This window comes from Bacillus rossius (genome assembly GCF_032445375.1).
Source record: "Bacillus rossius redtenbacheri isolate Brsri chromosome 9 unlocalized genomic scaffold, Brsri_v3 Brsri_v3_scf9_2, whole genome shotgun sequence".
Taxonomy (NCBI): domain Eukaryota; kingdom Metazoa; phylum Arthropoda; class Insecta; order Phasmatodea; family Bacillidae; genus Bacillus; species Bacillus rossius.
In genome coordinates, this window is record NW_026962013.1 from 38,350,846 (window position 1) to 38,361,182 (window position 10,337).

The window sequence follows — 10,337 nt, forward strand, 5'->3', positions numbered from 1 at the left end:
ACAAGATGGCGGACATGACGTCATACTAGGTGACGATATATATATGCTTTAAGAAAAGTGGTGGGAGTCAGTCTGCCAAAAGTCACCACGGGAGGAGGATCGGTCGCCATTTTTAATTTTTTTTTTTGGCCTCACCGGGTTCGAACCGAGGACTCCGAACTCCGTGTCGTAAAAGTATATTTTTTATAAATAATTTATTAAAATTTTATTATTTGAATTTTTTTATAATTTTTAAAAAAAATTCGTTAAAATCGGATAATAAATAAAGATTTTCAAGATGGCGGACGTAACGGAAACTGCAACGGTGACGACATAATCCAAGATGGCTGTCATAATCCTAGATGACGTAAGAGGCTTATCGGAGGCTGTAGACATGGATGCTTAAGCCTCTTTAAGTAATTTGGGTTCTTTCTAAGGCAAAACGACTTTTGAGGATTTTCGAAATCCTAATTTTTGAATTGAGGAATTTTTTGAGATTTTTTGGCGGAATTTTTTTCACAGAAATGTAAATTTTGCCGATTTTTGAGGAATTTTGGGCAATTTTTGCCCAATTTTGGCGGATTTTGGCGATTTTTGAGGACCAAATTCAAGGTCAAGGTCAAAGGTCAAGGTCACAACCATCCAAGATGGCCGCCGTGACGTCACAATCCAATATGGCGGACACCGGCACCGGCACCACACCCAGAACCCGTGTCCCCGGTCCGGCTATCCTATACTACTCTCATTCAGTTTTTTTTTGTAATATGTTTGAAGAAGTTCCACATAGCCTATACAAATCATCTATCCATCTCTCTATATAAATTTATCTCTATCTACATCTATGTATCTCTCTATCTCTATTTATCTCTTTATATCTACATATATACTTCCCACTATCTCTATATATTCTATATATAAGTCTCTATATAGCTCTATACATCTATTGATATATCTCTTTATCTAACCAGTTTCATTCTCTATACCTCGCTCTATCTCAACTTATCTCTCCGTCTCTATCTCACTCTCTCTCTCTCTCTCTCTCTATATATATATATATATATATATATATATATATCACCCTATCTCTGTCTCTCTTTTATATTTGAATAAATTTTGTCATGCGTGCGCACTTATACAACAAAAACAGACGAAGTGCCGCTATATAAAATGAAATGAACACATTTTTTGACACGATTCGTGCTCCAACTATTGAAAAATAGTTATACCGTCTCAATAATCTTCATGGGCACGCGCATAACAAATCACCAAAATTTCATCGCGATCGGATGAATGGTATAGGAAACGCATACGGCACAAACAAACGAAAATTAAAGACATGACAAACGCATCAAACGATGGTGCATTTAAAATTCAAGGCAACTCTATCTATTGACGAAGTTAAGAACAAAACTGTTATTAGCGCCTTTATTTTGCTAGCCGCTGCAAGCTCCACTAAGCGGACTGGTCTCACCAAAGAGAAAAATATTAATTTGTCAGATCTTACTATGTGTATGATCGTGTGTCAGACATAGAGAAATGACACTCACTCACTATTTGTATGTCTATGACCTATGATTTTTTCTGTTATAAAATGAAATTATCACTTTTTCACTCTTTAGGGATGGAATTTCATATTAATATGGGGTCTATGTGTTAATCCAGGTTATAAGCTAGCTGTAGGCCAAATTTCATTCAAATCCATTCAGTAGTTTTTACGTGAAAGAGTAAAAAACATCCATCCATCCATACTTACAAACTTTCGCGTTTATAATATTAGTAGGATACGGCAAACATTTTCACAAGCAAAATACCAAAATAGATAAACATATCTACATTAAGGTACAAGGAAGTACCTTTTTAATTTTATCACTGCAGTAAGTGAATATACTTATATCATAAACACTTATTTTATCTCGTCTTATAACAATCTCATATGTGTATTGTGATATTATAATATAACCTTTTTAAGGTTGTGATAGTTAAAAATACTATACAACAGCTCTGAACAAAATAACACAATTAAAGTTTTTAGTAATAAAATTGAATTCAGGTATTTGGAGAGCTAAAGAAAACTGTTTATCTGAAATAAATATGGCCACTAAACAGTTAATAGCACAGAATGTCCAGAAATGCAATACAATTGCAACACGAATGAATGTGGTATTATGAACACCCATAATCAAACACTAACCTAATCATTAAGAGGTGCATCATACAAACAAGCCTAAAAAATTCCACATAATTAATTCAAGCAAAATTACAACTAACATGAAAAACTGACCTAAGAGAAATTCTATTCGCCATTACAGAAAAAAATACCACAAATTTTAATACTTAGCTTTCCAGTAACCTCCATCCTCTCGTGCTACTCTCTCTCGCTCTCTCTCTCTCTCGCTCTCTCTCTCTCTCTCTCGCTCTCTCTCTCGCTCTCTCTCTCTCTCGCTCTCTCTCTCTATCTCTCTATCTCTCTGCTCTGTTCTGCTCTGATCTACTCTGCGATGTCAACGATCCCCATGGTGATTCTAGTGATAATCCTTCCTGCTCCCTTTTTTGTCTCGCCGTTTTATCATTCCTTCTTATGCTCGGCTGGGAGCGTGCGACAGCGATACCAGGAACCAATTGTGTTCCTATAACTCGTTATGTGAAATTGCAAGAAAAGGTTGTGACCTCTTCACTTGTTCGAATCATCAGAAACGACGATGGGCCGCAAAGTGATTAAAATGGCTCACTGTCCAGTTAGGTAGTATAAAAGCTGTCACTGTTGCCGTCACCCGACCTCTGTGAAAGGCCCGGGGGGTACCTGACGGGCACTACGGGCGTCGCGATGCTGTGGTTGTCCGGAGGGGCGCCAGGCTAGCGGGCTGCTAGGCCGTTGATGCTGGGTCGTGGGTACTCTGCCCCCGCGTGCCCCGCCAGGTACACGGCTTGAATCTACCCTGAATGGCTCTCCCTTGACTGTGAAGGCCGCTCGGCCGTGTGGAGGACGGGAGACTACGGAAAATTAGTGTACACGAGTTGGTGAGAATTACCTTTAATATAGTCCCGCTACAAAACACTCTCACCAACACTTGGCGACGTCTAGCCGTTACACAATTAACATAAAAAAACATAACGCTACGTGACAATGGTTACCGCGGCAGTCTTGCGGGACGTGGGTCGATGCTCGCTGGAGACGGCCAGCGCCGAAAGTTAACGGGTGGAGGGGGGGGGGGTCGATGAGTGGGCTCCTAAGTTCGGCGAAACACTTACGTGAGTGATATGATACGCAGCGCGGTATCACGATGATGACGGTCAGGATACGCCCGGTTCCGCAAAATACGCGCCGAGTCGACGTGGGCAGCAGTGAATTAACAAAAGGTTTTAAATTTAAAGATTTAGGAACAGAATAAAAATAATCAATGAAAGAAACTTGGATGCTGCCCACAGACACACGTCTGTTCCCGGCGCGGAGTGGTTGGAGACTGTAATAGTAGAGAAATACATGGATCGCCAGGAGGAAGTTGTGTAGCTAAGGTTGGCAAGAAAGGTCAGTGAAAAGATGGAAGCCAACAAGGAAGTGTGTGTTTTCTATAATAGTATTTTTATATCCAGTGTAATCGTAATAAAGAAGTAGTGAACAAAGAATATGAGGTCTCTGTTTAATTACTATAAATAGGAAGTACAAGTGTAATCATAACATGGCGCAGTCGGAGAAGAGTCAACGTGTCACGAACGGCAAATAGACACCACGCGGTAACGATAAGGTATTGCAGAGCAGTCGTGGCCGAGCAACGCAGTCAACATCACAATGAATAATTTGAAACTGCCTAATCCATTGCAATTTACGGAAAATGCAGCGGAAAATTTTCGGAGGTTCAAGCAGCAGTATGAATTGTATATGCTAGCGTCGGGGTCCACGAAGCAAACGGCGGAGGTGCAAACGGCGATTTTACTGACAATAATTGGTGAAGAAGGTTTGGAGCTTTACAATACATTTGAACTGACCGAGGCAGAAAAAAATGACCCAGTCAAAGTCTTAAGTGCTTTTGAGAACTAATGTGTTCCGCGAACCAATGTCAGTGTGGAACTGCATGTATTTTTCAACAGGGACCAGAAGGAAGGGGAAAATATTGATATGTATGTAACAGACCTGAAGAAACTAAGCCGGAATTGTGAGTTTGGGGATATGAGGGACAGCCTGATAAAAGACCGAATTATTGGTGGTCTGCAAGACAGGAAAATTAAAACCAAACTGTTAAACACAGACGACTTAACCTTAAATAAGTGTGTCCAGATATGCAAAAATGCAGAACTAACACAACTCCAGTTACAAACCGTATCCCGAGGGGAAAACGTGGCAAGTGTGTGCAAAATCAAACAAGCCAATATGTCTCAGCAAGCACAACCTTCAAGATCGGCGTATCAAAAACAATCCAGGTATTCGGGGCCTCTACAATCAAGATCAACAGAACTTTACAGAGATGGAGAGGAGAGCAGCAAGCAGATGCCACAGCGGTACGGAGGAAGAAATTGGAACCAGGTCGAGGGCAATGCTTTTAGCTGTTCGCGATGTGGTAAGAAGCATCCACCTATGAAGTGTCCAGCATATGGAAAGGTGTGCAAGGTATGTAACAGACTAGGGCATTTTGGAATAGTGTGCAGATCAAACGTCAATTCCGTACATCAAGTGAATCAGCAAAGCGGGACAGTTGGGGTAAACAAAATGAGTGATCAGGACAGGGAATATAACGGACAACAGAAATGGGACGGGAGTCAAGTACATGAGCAAGTATTGTTATTAGGTCAAGTTTCATGTGTACAGAGTGAAAGTGCAAACAGTAAGGAGGAATGGGTTGAAAAAGTGTTAATTAGGAATAGGTATGTCAAATTTAAATTAGACACTGGAGCACAGGTAAACATAATCACAACTGAGGAGGCAAGGCACCTAAAAATAAAAATGGTGCCCCCAACAGTAAAATTGGAGAATTATAGTGGTCTACCCATACCTGTAGTAGGAAAGTGTTTCTGTTATTGTAGATTTAAAGGAGGTAAGGAAGGTGTGGTGGAGTTTCAAGTTGTAGAAGGTAACAAGAACGCTCCACCAGTGATCGGCCTACCCACTATAAAACAATATGATCTGGTGAGGAGAGTACTAACGGTAAGTACAGTTGAAAACAATGGGGCACAGAAATGTTCTAAACAGGGCACCATGGAAAGAGGTACAGGTAGCTCAGGGTTCATAGATAGTTTAGATAGCAATGCATTGCCTGACAGAGTTAGTGAAGTGTTACAGGAGTATAAGGAATTGTTCGAAGGAATTGGGGTATTTAACTATACATACAAAATAAAGGTAAGGGATGGAGCAGAACCACATGTTGCAAAACCTAGAAAAATACCATTTCACTTGATAGATGCACTGAAACAGGAACTAGATAAAATGGAGCAGTTAGGAATAGTCAAACCAGTGACAAAACCGACACAATGGGTTAACTCCCTCGTGGTGGTCAGGAAACCGGATAATAGTCTCAGAATTTGTATAGATCCATTTAAATTAAATAAAGAAATAGAAAGAGAATACTTTCAATTGCCCACATTCGAAGAGTTAGTCTCACGAATGCCGGAAGCGAAGGTGTTCACAACATTGGATGGTTTCAAGGGTTTCTGGCATATCAAATTAGATGAGGAAAGTCAGGATGTAACAACATTTAATACACCATTTGGGAGATACCAATTCACTAGGCTTCCATATGGGTTAAGATCGGCCCCAGAAGTATTTCACAAATGCTTTACAACCATTTTTGCAGGCATATCAGGGGTGGAAATTTACATAGATGATTTGATTATATGGGGGAAAGATCAAGCGGAACATGACTTGAGGTTACAACAGGTACTACAAAGAGCTAAAGAAAATGGAGTAAAATTCAACAAGTCAAAATGCAGGATCAGTTCTTCAGAGGTAACTTATGTTGGGCACAAAATCAGTTCCAACGGCATTAGCCCTGATGAGGCAAAAGTCGAAGCAATAAGGAACATGCCCACACCAAAAAATAAGAAAGAATTAGCCACTTTTTTGGGAATGATCACGTATGTATCAAAGTTCATCCCTCAGGTAAAAAAATTAGTCATCCCCTGAGAGAAGTTAATAAACTGCATGCAGCGTGGCAGTGGAATGATCACCATGAGCAGGCCTTAAGGGAACTTAAGCAAGTGCTAACAAAAAACCCAGTACTACAGTACTATGACAGAAATAAGCCGATAGTTTTATCAGTCGATGCGTCTAGTCATAGCCTAGGAGCAGTTATCCTTCAAAAGCAGTTGCCAGTAGTATATGCAAACAAAACACTTAACAAAAGTGAAGAAAATTATGCACAGATTGAAAAAGAGTGTCTTGCAATACTCTATGGTTGTGAGCGCTTTCACCAATATCTGTATGGAACCAAGTTTGTAGTACAGACAGATCACTTACCTCTCATTTCTATTTTTAAAAAACCCTTAAATGAGTGTCCGTTGCGATTGCAAAGAATGCGCTTGAGGTTACAACCATACGAGTTTACCCTGGAGCATGTACCGGGTAAAGATCTCATCATCGCAGATGCTTTGTCGAGGCTAGGGGAAAAGGAAATCACAGAATAGTGATGTTTGCCAAGAAATAGAAGCACATGTAGGGCTAGTAATAGCTAAGCTGCCAGTCACACAATGTAGACTAGAACAGTTTAAAGTAGAGACAGGTAAGGATCCAGAATTGCAGGCAGTAATACAGCTGGTTAAAAAGGGTTGGCCAAAAGACAAGAAAGAGTGTGCGGATGTCACAAAACCTTACTTCATGGTGCAGGGTGAGTTAATCGTAGTTGATGACTTGTTATTTAAGGGAGAGCAAACTGTAGTTCCTAAGGCCCTACGGAAGGAGATGCTGAATCGGGTGCATTATAATCATTTAGGTATATCTAAGTGTAAACATCGTGCCAGACAACATTTGTACTGGCCTAATATGGGTCAAGAAGTAGAGAATGTGGTGAATAATTGTGTAATTTGTTTGAGGAGCCCAAAGAAAAATGTCAAGCAACCAATGTACATGAGAGAGATACCAGGTGGTCCGTGGCTGGCTGTAGGCACGGATATTTTCGCTCTCTTCCAAAAGAATTATGTGTTGGTGGTGGATTACTTTACTAAGTTTGTGGAAATAGAAGAACTCAGGGATATGTCTAGCGAGGGTACCATAGATAAATTAAAATCAGTTTTTTCTCGGTATGGGATACCGAACGTTGTGTATAGTGATAATGGCCCACAGTATGCCAATGCGAAATTCAAACAATTTGCAGAGGAATGGCAGTTTAACCATGTCACCTCCAGTCCACAATATGCACAGTCAAACGGGCTAGCAGAAAGACACATACAGACAGTTAAGCGGATGTTAAAGAAAGTCGGGGTAGAGAACAAGGATGTCAAGTTAGCAATGCTGGAATTAAACAACACTCCGCTAGAGGGAAACTGGAAAACGCCAGCAGAAATGATGTTTGGTCGTCAACCAAACACCATGCTGACAGTGGGTAGAGATAGTCTGGAATTACATCAGGCAGACAAGGCAAAGCTCATTAGCAGACAAAACAAACAACAGGAGTATTACAATAGGGGATCAAGAAGGCTCAAGCCTTTCAAGCCAGGCGATAATGTATTCTATAGCAGACAAGGGGATCAGGAAAGGACCATGGGGCAGGTACTGGAGTACTCCTCCAAAAGACCACGATCTTATGTGATTATGACCCCTGAGGGCAAGCAGGTTGAAAGAAATAGAGTTCACATACATAAAGGAACTAACAATTTTGAGTTCAGAGTTAAGAACAGGATCGACGAGGGGGAAGGAGGTGAGACAAACAGGCAGGCGAGGGGAAGAAGGGAAAGTATAGACGAGGACTTTAAAGGATGGGATCATGAGAGTAGGGAGTTTAAGGAAACAATACGGTGGGATCAACATAACAATCAGATGTTACACCACGATGACAGTCAGTTAGCCACGGCTCAACCTGCCACCACTCTCACAACACAAAGTGGACGTCATGTACATAGACCTAAGTATTTGGAAGAGTACTGTTAAGAAAGGGAGATGTAATAGTAGAGAAATACATGGATCGCCAGGAGGAAGTTGTGTAGCTAAGGTTTACTATAAATAGGAAGTACAAGTGTAATCATAACAGAGACTGCCGAACATGGCCGCCTCACAAGGAAGAGAAACTTTCTCTTCTTTGTGAGTCGGCGTCAAAAAACTTATATTAATTGAATTTACTCTATTACCAGTTAAAACATGTTCCAGGTGCCCAATTAAAACGTAGCACCTGGTAATTGGGTGCTTAAGGCTTAACAATGGTTTTAATGTATTTAATTATTTAAATTGTGACATCAAGTTGGCGACTGTAAATTTACTAACATATTGTCCCACTGCGAATTGTTTTAAAGGGATTTCTCCTATTCTGACTTGATCATAGTCACAGGCATTTTAATTAAGGCCAGTGGCCACGGTGACTGTTAATGAGGTTTGTTGTCTGCTCCGTGCGTGTACTCGCCCGCAGTGGCTACGACGCACTTATTACATGTCGGGTAATTAGTAATTTCGTACTAATGGCTTTTCCCTTAATTGAATTATGGGTTCGAGCCTCCGGGGTTCCGTACCTTTAAATTTCATTATGTCTATTGGGGTCACGCCCGAGGCGCTCGCCTGACTCAATCCGGCTGGGCAAGGGGCGCGCTCCGAAAACGGGATACGGTACCGGCGGTGCGGAGCACGGGCTTAACGGCCATGGTCGGTACAATGTCACTGTGTTGTTTGAAACTAATTTATTTAGTTTATTTGTCAGGCGGATAAAAGTCACCCTTATCCCCTCAGTTAGTTTGCTAACTGATGGGTGTAAAGCCAAGGCCACACACGCAATTTTCTAGAAGTTCGATATGTTTTCGATGTTTGCTTTGTTACCCAGACAGAATAGTCTAGTTAGCGATGTCAGAAGATGCATGCCGTGAGATTTTAGTGATGATTTCGACAATGATAACAGACATAAAAAGAAATAGGTTCATGAATTTAATGTAAAAATGAGGAATATGAAGAATTTCATAATTTGATGAAGCAGTTGCTTGTGAGTACGAAACCCAATTTATGGATTATTTCAGGATAATTTCAACTCTGTTTGATAGCATTCCCTTGGAATAAAATCCCAGGCATTGACCCGCATATCCTGCATTCTATATTATTCCATCGATTTATTCCATAAACAAGATATTTCCATAACCTTTCAATTAACATTTCCATCGACTTGACTATTTAAAGCACAATTCTGAGGGAAATTAAACTTCATGAAAAGCAAACACAAAAGTACAGCACAATTCCACATGAAAACAGATGTTTTTGTTTAAAAACACATGCACAAAGTCAGCGACATTTTAGAAAAATAGCAGAGAATCAAATACCTGGCGATGTCTTCAACATAGCGAACATAGCGGTCATGGCGAACACAACTTTGTATGGTCAGTGACACCTGAGATGCAGCTGGCTATAGTTTATTCGCATAGCAAACATCATGAACATAGCGAACATAGCAAGCATAGCGCCCTGTGTAGCCGTAGCTTTAGTGTCGTGGTATCTAGAGGCTTGTAAAGAGTAGTGTCAAAAGTGGCTTTGTTTAATTCGTTGTTTTAGTGTAGTGTTAAGCTCCAGGGCCGCATGTATCAGCTCAGTGAACCCCCAGAAAGTATGAGCCCGACCAGTCGCTTCTGAAGGCATATAATCGTGTTCAAGTATTGAATTATGCTGTGGGAAAGAGGCTTGTTAATAGAACAGGCTGTGTGGGGTTCTGCTAATGCACTGTCAGTGCCACGCGTGACTCGGCTACCTTCTGGGCAAACAGTGAGTGCACCCTATGCCCACTAACGCCACATGGTGGAGGCGCGCGGCATCTGCGACCCACTAATCTTGCAAGAAGTCTGTACCGTGCGCCAGTGATACCAGAAGTCATCTGCTTCTTCAGTGGCTCGTCAATTCTCTTGTTCTGGCCTCGCTATCCCTCGCTATACTTTCATGAACAGCGCGAGTTTCCAAGGATCACTACTACTCTTCCCACCCCTCTAGTGGACGATGTGCAGCATTAATTAATTTTAGTAATGCCGTGCCCCTCATCGAAATACTGTTGCATCGTCGGTAGTGCCGACACCCCAAGTCCAGGACATCTTCCAATTTAAAGATTTTTCATCACTTGATCATCGACAAGCCACGAAGACAACAGCCACTCGCACCAGATGGGCCACAAGTTGGTATTTATATATTCCCAACAAATATAATGCTCATCACAGCTGGACCCCTGCATTCGCAACCTGCAGGATGTATTCGATTGCTG

The 10,337-nt window shown here is 41.2% G+C and overlaps 1 protein-coding gene across 1 annotated transcript in view; it reads right to left on the minus strand.

Annotated features, from left to right (window-relative positions):
- The window catches only part of LOC134542951 (uncharacterized), a 647,441-nt gene that overhangs the window by 171,626 nt on the left and 465,478 nt on the right, over positions 1–10,337 (minus strand). The gene's annotated exons all lie outside the window — the stretch shown is intronic.